The 8,821-nt window shown below is 47.5% G+C and overlaps 1 protein-coding gene across 1 annotated transcript in view; it reads left to right on the top strand.

Annotated features, from left to right (window-relative positions):
• Window positions 1–437: 437 nt before the first annotated feature.
• The window catches only part of LOC148525500 (uncharacterized), a 30,413-nt gene continuing 22,029 nt past the window's right edge, over window positions 438–8,821 (top strand). Inside the window, exons 1-2 of the mRNA XM_088470915.1 lie at window positions 438–559; window positions 7,373–7,838. The gene's annotated coding sequence lies outside the window, so the exon portion shown is untranslated. The remainder of the gene's footprint in view (window positions 560–7,372; window positions 7,839–8,821) is intronic.

The raw sequence follows: 8,821 nt of genomic DNA, 5'->3' as shown, positions 1-8,821 counted from the left end.
AAATGTATGGTATTTTTGCACTCAGATAGCCCCTCTTTTCCTAATCCCAATTAGTTTAATTTGTATATTTGCTTGCTCTTAACTTAATTTAAAATGCATACAAGTTTTAACTCCTCACTACCCCCCATATTTTTTTTTATTTCTACTCTTTCACCCCCATAGTCCAGTACCCCTCCAGCTAATAAGACCTCTAGAAAGAATAATTTGCCACACACCTAATGTAAACATTTTCTAGATATAATAATCGTTAAAAAAGCACATCATCTACTCATATCTATTTTTTTATTTTTTTTACCTGCACATTTTGTTTTTTTATGTATATCCCCCAAGTCTATTGTCATTTATTTTTTAAATAATATCCTTTTCATTTTATTATAGGTTTGTTTTGAAGAAATGCAGAGGGAGAACAGACCGCGTTCACCCCGTTTGCCCCGCTCTTCTGACAGGTCCCCGGACACCAGTGACGAGTGGCAGGCATCACAGGAAGAGGGGTCAAGACAGGTAGAGGAGTGCGGTGGGGACAACACAAACACAGGACCGTGGAGATCGTCCCAAACAGGTATTGTAATTATAACACAATTACACACACACAACAACGTAGACACTATAGGGGTCTATTCTGCAAGTATTATTTCACAGCAAAAATACGGAAACTATGATTTCTGTATTTTTTATGTAAATCCCCTATTCAGCAATGGGATAATGGAGAAGATAACGCAATTATCTTATCCAATAAATCCCTGCTCGCAAAGTACCGCACTATGACATGCTGTGCCACCCTATACTCTGAGGCTATACCCATTCTTAATCTTTTGCTACCAGTTATTTATCTGAGTCTAGGGTTACACTGCTACCATATCTCTGCAGGATAAAATAAAGATGGTTAGTTGCACTAATTTCAAAAAAGGAGTCAAAAATAGGGACTGTAGTGACTCTAAATACAACCATACACTTTTTACTGTGGAACTGCTGCAGGGTTTTTTAGACAGTAATTCTGGTTAATATACACCCCCAAAACATTTTGTAGGTTTTATTGTTGTTAAAAGTCCAGTCCAGGACTTGTACATGGCTCAAGATTCTCCTGCTCCTGATCCTGTTCCCACTGGACCTGCCCCCAGGAGATCCGGACGTCTGAGACCTGGGCTGGGTTCCTCCCATGTCACCTGATGAGTCCTTCCTATATTTAAACTCACTGAACTTTTGCTGCCTCGCCGGCTATAGCGTTTACTTCAGCGCAGTAGCGGCTCCAGACACGGGCAAGCCGGTCCATCGCCCAGAGCGATACTGTTTCCGGAGGGCGCAGGAAACGCCCACCACCCGCCCGGCGGTATAGGACATATTTAAGCACAGGGGGGAGGGAGCATAGGAGGGAAGGGGCGGCCACACAGGACGGCGCTGGGCGCAGCGCTGCCTAGCGCCGGCCCTGCTTCAGCGCTCGGCTCTGCTGCATGGTCATCATTACTTACTTGCTAGAAGTCCTCCGTTTCTCCTCCGACTGCTCGGACGCTCCAGGACACACTTTGTCTCGTCCGCCCTCGTTCTGCCTCCAGCTCTCCTAGCCGCAGCACCAGCTGTTGTCTGCTGTCGGCTGACACTGAGGGAGTACTCAGCTTCCTGACCGACTCACCTGGCAACTCCTGCAGCACTGCCATTCCAGCCTCCATCTGTACCCAGTTCTATCAACAGCACTCAGCCGCCGCAGTACCAGCAGCGCCTCCAGGACATCGGCTATCATCACAGCTCCTGCATCCTTGTGCTGTCATCGGCTCCTCAAGCTGCAGCACCCGTTACTTTCCAGCACCATCAGCCATAACATCGGTCCAGTGGCAGTCATCATCGACTGACTGGTCACAGCATCGGCTCACCAGCTGCAACTTAGGCCCATTGGCCTTCATCATCGGCTTTATTCGGCACATCATCGGTCCATTGGGCGCAACATCGACCCACCGGTCACAACATCGGCCCATTGGCCACTTTCATCGGCCCAGTGGCCGCAACATCGACCCACCGGTCACAACATCGGCTCACCAGCCGCAACATCGGCCATTGGCCACTTTCATCGGCTCATTAGCCGCACCATCGGCATTAGCCACATTATCGGTTCTTAAAGACCGCAACAACCAGATTCTCATCTCTCCCTGCATCATTTGTTCCACCACCGGCCTTCTAAGGAACTCCAGTTCTGACATCTACTTCCTGTCTATCTGGACTCTAACGGCTACCTTAAAGGTATAGCTACAGACCGTAACATTATAGCCAGCCCTAAATACATTGTAGGAAGAACCTGGGGCTTGTCATCGGCCGTACCCATCCTTCACTATGGAGCAAGGACAGAATCCTGCCCAAGTGCTGGCCGCTCAAATCCAAATTCTTAACCAGAAGGTACAGGAACTTACAATACGGTTTGAAGAGAATAGTTCACTGGTACATCCGGTTCCTCCTCAAGAACCAAAGATGAATTTACCAGATCGATTTTCTGGTGATCGTCGACAATTTTTAAACTTTCGTGAAAGTTGTAACCTTTATTTTCGACTTCGTCCTGTCTCCTCTGGCACGCAGTTACAACGAGTGGGATTAGTCATCTCTCTCCTTCAGGGGGATCCACAGACTTGGGCTTTTGGATTGCCCTCAACATATGCTGCATTAAAGACCGTGGATGCTATCTTTCCGGCTTTAGGCCTATTATATGATGACCCGGACCGCCCTGCTTTGGCGGAGTCTAAATTGCGTGCCCTGAAACAGGGTTAGAAAGGATTATTCCTCAGAATTCCGCAGATGGGCCACCGACTCAGGCTGGAGCGATCCAGCTCTACGCAGCCAATACCGCCTTGGTCTTTCGAACACCATCAATGACATTCTTATCCAACATTCACCTTCTGAATCTTTTGACAATCTAATGCAGCAAGCCATTAGGATTGATCAGCGTCTATGGGAACGTAGGCATGAACAGAACCTTCCGACCAAGTCACCTCGTGGATTCCACCTTCAGATACAGAAGAACCCATGCATATCGGGGCTTCTCACCTGTCATCAGAAGAGATCAGAAGAGAGACGCAGAAGAAGGTCCTTAGGCCTTTGTATGTAATGCGGTGACAAGGGGCACTCGGTTAACTGTTGTCCACTCAAACCAGTAAAAAACATGGTCTAGGTGTTCGGGAGGATCTGCACTTAGGCCTAGCATCCATTTCCTCCAAAAATTCAATTTTAATTCCAGCTACCATTCAACTTGCTGATTCCATCCTCACTACTTCGGCTTTTCTGGATAGCGGGGCAGCCGGAAATTTCATGGATATTCTCTTCTTCCGCACTTTGGGTGTTCCAGCTATTCCTCTGGAACAAAAGATTTCTATCTGCGGTTTAGACGGAGGATTAATCTCTCCAGGACATGTCAAATTTAAAACACCCCCTCTCCGTTTTTCTGTTGGGATTTTGCACTCCGAGACTGTCATTTTACCTCCTCCATTGTCCCTTAGCACCAGTTGTGCTTGGGTTCCCATGGCTAAGGGATCACAATTCTATGATTGATTGGCAATCCGGGGAAATTATTAAATGGAATCAGACCTGTCAGAATCGCTGCTTGATCATTCCATTTCGGTCTGTTCTTTCTACAGTTATGGAAGATCATCCAGCTATTCCATCTCAATACCAAGATTATGCTGATGTCTTTTCCAAAAAACTTGCGGACGTTCTTACTCCGCATAGGTCCTTTGACTGTGCGATCAACTTAGTGCCAAATGCTAAACTACCCAAAGGACAGTTGTACTCCCTTTCAGTACCCGAGGAGAAAGCGATGAGACAATAAATCGAGGACGCTTTGGCTAAAGATTTTATACGCCCTTACAGATCACCTGCCCCCGCTTCGGGCCCCCTAATTCGTATCAAAGAAGGGGATGAATGGAAAACGGCTTTCAGTACTCATTCTGGGCATTACGAGTACCTGGTTATGCCCTTTGGATTATTTAATGCTCCGGCTGCTTTTCAGGACCTGATCAATGACATCCTTCGTGAGTTCTTGGGGGTTTATGTTGTTGTATATCTGGACGACAGTTTAATTTTCTCTCAATCACCAGCTCAGCATCATCAGCACGTATGGCAGGTTCTTTAAAAGCTGCGAGAGAATCATCTGTACGCTAAATTAGAAAAGTGTGACTTCGACGTCTCACAGGTTTCCTTCTTGGGATATACCATCTCGTCTCAGGGATTTTCGATGGATCTCCAGAAGGTCGAGGCTATACTTAAGTGGGTTCAGCCTACCTCTCTTAAAGCCATCCAGCGGTTCCTTGGCTTTTCAAACTATTACCGTCGATTCATTAGATAATTTTCGGATATTGTGGCACCTATTGTGGACTTGACCAAAAAAGGAGCATTTACCCAGGCACCAGTACTTCGACATCCCAATCCGGATCTTCTGTTTGTTGTAGAGTTTGATGCTTCTGAAGTGGGAGCTGGAGCGTTGTTGTCACAAAGAAATCCTTCTGATGATAAACTACACCCATGTGCTTTTTTTTCCCATAAATTTTCTTCTGCGGAACGCAACTATGATGCAGCTAATCGGGAGTTGCTAGCAATCAAGTGGGCTTTCGAGGACTGGAGACATTGGCTAGAGGGGGCCAAGCATCGGATTTCTGTTCTTACGGACCACAAAAATCTGTCCTATATCCAATCCGCCAAGAGGCTGAACTCACGACAAGCACGTTGGGCATTATTTTTTACCCGCTTCAATTTTCTCATTCCATTTGGCCAGGCTCAAATGACATCAAAGCTGACACTCTGTCCAGAAGTTTTGAACCTATTCAACAGACTGTTGGGACCAATGAGGCTATCCTTCCAGATTCTTCCTTCCATTGTGCCTTTAATCAAGATCTGGTGGACCTGATTCAAGCCTACCAATCTGAATCACCTTCAAAGAAGCCTTCTAATCGATTATTTGTTCCAGAGAGGTTCAGAAGAGCTGTTTTACTAAATTTCCATGCTAGTAGAGCTTCTGGACACCCTGGCATCAATAATGTCATGTTAATTGCTCTCTCGCTCTGTTTGGTGGCCATCATTGACCCAGGATGTGCGGGAATTCATCCTAGCATGCGAGGTCTGCGCTCAGAATAAGACTCCTCGAACAGCTCCTTCAGGCCTGTGACTTCCAGTTTCTATACCTAGGAGACCTTGGACACACATTGCCATGGACTTTATTGTGGTTCTTCCCATTTCGGCAGGTTGTTCCATGATTTGGACGGTGGTGGACAGGTTCAGCAAGATGGTTCATTGTATTCCGCTGCCGAAGCTTCCATCTGCTAAAGAACTGGCGAGTTTGTTCATACAACATGTCTTCCAATTGCACGGGTTACCAGTCAATGTGGTTTCCGACCGAGGGTCGCAATTCATTGCAGTTTTCTGGAAACATTTCTGTTCTGCTCTGGGGATACATCTTAGCCTGTCATCTGGATATCACCCACAATCCACCGGCCAACAGGTAGAGCCTATCAGACCCTAGAGCAATATCTGTGGTGCCACATCTCCAAGTGCCAGAATGACTGGGTGTCACATTTGCCTTTAGCTTAATTTGCCTATAACAACTCATGCCATTCTGCTTCTGCGGTGTCACCATTCTTCTGCGTTATGGGTCAACATTTCATTTCATTTGATGTCAGCTTCTCTTCATCCATGGACCCACCGGTGGTCTCCAAATTATGGCGCATTTGGTGTAAGGTCCATGCAAATTTGACCAAATCCTCATCCCAGGCCAAGAGGATCATGGACAAACATAGAAGGCCATGTACCTTTCAGAGAGGAGATCTGGTCTGGCTTTCTACCAGGGACACAGGTCAACCCGGTGACTTTCAGACTTCAGTTACCAGCTTCTCTCAGGATTAACAACTCCTTCCACTGCTCCCTTTTCAAGGCTGTTGCCACCTCTGCAAACTTTGGGAGTCCTCAGGTATCCAGACCCGTACCAGTGGAGGTTTGAGGCCAACAAGAATTCATTGTTGAAAGGATCCTGGATTCTAGAGTTTCTAGGGGTAACCTCCAGTTTCTGGTGCACTGGAAGGGTTATGGACCTGAAGAGCGGTCATGGGTGGCAGAAGACGCTCCCAGGCTGAAGAAGGCATTCTTCTGGGACTTCCCATTTAAACCAGGCTCTAAGGGTTCTTTAACCCATCGTCAAGGGGTGGTACTGTTACAAGTCCAGTCCAGGACTTGTACATGGCTCAAGATTCTCCTGCTCCTGATCCTGTTCCCACTGGACCTGCCCCCAGGAGATCCAGATGTCTGAGACCTGGGCTGGGTTCCTCCCATGTCACCTGATGAGTCCTTCCTCTATTTAAACTCACTGAACTTTTGCTGCCTCGCCGGCTATAGTGTTTACTTCAGTGCTTGGCTCTGCTGCATGGTCAGCATTACTTACTTGCTACAAGTCCTCCGTGTCTCCTCCAACTGCTCGGCCACTCCAGGACACACTTTCTCTTGGGCGCCCTCGTGCTGCCTCCAGCTCTCCTAGCCACAGCACCAGCTGTTGTCTGCTGTCGGCTGACACTGAGGGAGTACTCAGCTTCCTGGCCAGCTCCCCTGGCAACTCCTGCAGTGCTGCCATTCCAGCCTCCATCTGTACCCAGTTCTATCATCAGCACTCAGCCGCCGCAGTACCAGCAGCGCCTCCAGGATATTGGCTTTCATCACAGCTCCTGCATTCTTGTGCTGTCATCGGCTCCTCAAGCTGCAGCACCCATCGCTTTCCAGCACCATCAGCCATACCATCGGTCCAGTGGCAGTCATCATCAGCTTATTAGCCGCATCATTGGCCTATTGGCCACAACATCGACCGACTGGTCACAACATCAGCTCACCAGCCGCAACTTAGGCCCATTGGCCTTCATCATCAGCTTATTAGCTGCCTCATTGGCCCATCGGCCGCAACATCAACTCACTCGTCACAACATCGGCTCACCAGCCGCAGTTGAGGCCCGTCGGTCTTCATCATCGGCTTATTCACCGCATCATTGGGCCATTGGCCGCAACATCGATCCACCGGTCACAACATCAGCTCACCAGCCGCAACATCAGCCCATTGGCCAATTTCATCGCTCATTAGCCACACCATCAGCCCAGTGGCCGCACCATCGGCATTAGCCACATTATCGGTTCTTAAAGACTGCAACAACCAGATTCTCATCTCTCCCCGCATCATTTGTTCCACCACCGGCCTTCTTAGGAACTCCAGTTCTGACATCTACTTCCTGTCTGTCTGGACTCTAACGGCTACCTTAAAGGTATAGCTAGAGACCGTAACAATTGTAGTGACATTTCGTAAGAATGTTTTCATATATCTTGTTTTTATGTAGAGGTTGTTTCTGTATTTTATTTTTAATTTTTTTTACAGCCCAGCATGGCAGAAGACATCCCTTCATCACAAGAAGGGACAACTGCAGCAACAGGAAATCCATCAAAGAAGCCAAGGAAGATCCGCTTCAGTGAGATGGAGAACAACACGCTCATCAATGGAATCTACAAGCATTATGACAAGATCTACGGTCAGCGTGCTCAAAATACTTCAGCAAATGAGAAGAGGAAAATCTGGAATGAGGTTGCGTCGAAGGTCACCACATCCTCTGGAAGACATCGAGATGCCGACGTGTACAAGGAAAGATACACCGACTGCAAGAGACAAGCCAAAGAAATGATGTCAAAAGAACGAGAGCACGGAAGAAGAACTGGAGGAGGACCACCTTTGACCATTCGATGGCTTCCGTGAGAGGAGAAGATCCGGGACCATATGAATCCCATTATGGTTGCCAACGTGCAAGGATTAATGGACAGCCATGATCCAGCGACACATGTTCAAAAGGGTAAACAAATCTCTAATTTTAAATATAATATAACATGAAAACTTTCAAAAATGTTTATATTTATTATTTGACAATTTATTTTTAGACCGAACATCTTCAGCTCTACCCACACAAAGGCCCTGATTCAGAGCTGGATGGTCTGACAGAGCGCTCGCTCTGAATCAGGGCCGGCCTTCTTGTTTTTTAGAGCGGCCTCCTTGCCACTTGCATAGCTGTTGGTGACCACCTACAGCTATAGCGAGCGGCCAGGAAGATGGTCGCGATGGTCAAGACCATCGCGACCATCGGGCTTTTGACCAGACCCTTGTGGTAGGGTCTCGTTGCTGCAAGCCCCAGAGAGATTTCGGCTCTTACAGAGCCGAAATCTCTCCCACTGACATCACTCGTGATGTCAGTGGGACTGCCCCAGACGGCAGCGTTCACGTGGGAACGCCTCCGTTTGGGCAGCCACTCCCCTGGCCCACCCACCAAAGGGGGCGTGCTGTCACTCAACATCGACAGCACGCCTGCTTTGGTACAATACCCGGAGTGATGGATTGCACATCGCTATCCGGGTCTCGCGCATGCACACGACGGAGCCGGCTCCATCATGCGCATGCACTCTGGGCCACCATCGACCCGGTTGTGAGCGCTCAGCGCTTGCGACCGAGTCTGAATCAGGCCCAGAGGACAAAAACTGAACCTCCTACTGAAGAAAGATCGACAGACCGAGGGAATCGACTTTGACATCAGGAACTATCAGAAGGATTGCAAGTGGTAAACTAATTTGAAGTTTAAAAAAAAAAATAATGATCTCTTTGTTTAAATTTGTCTTAATATTTTAAGTTTAAAAATTACTATCTTGTTTATAATTAAACAATATTTATTTATCTTTCCTCAAGGCTGGGGGACACTGGACCATGGGGTTGTAGATGGGAAGATGTGGAGCTGGCATTAATTAATGAAATCTTAACTCCTCCCCTCTGCAACCCCCTAACTTCAGT

The sequence above is a fragment of the Taudactylus pleione genome, unplaced genomic scaffold, assembly GCF_031769625.1.
Source record: "Taudactylus pleione unplaced genomic scaffold, aTauple2 ptg000106l, whole genome shotgun sequence".
NCBI lineage: Eukaryota > Metazoa > Chordata > Amphibia > Anura > Myobatrachidae > Taudactylus > Taudactylus pleione.
This window is presented reverse-complemented; position numbering and strand designations above follow the sequence as displayed.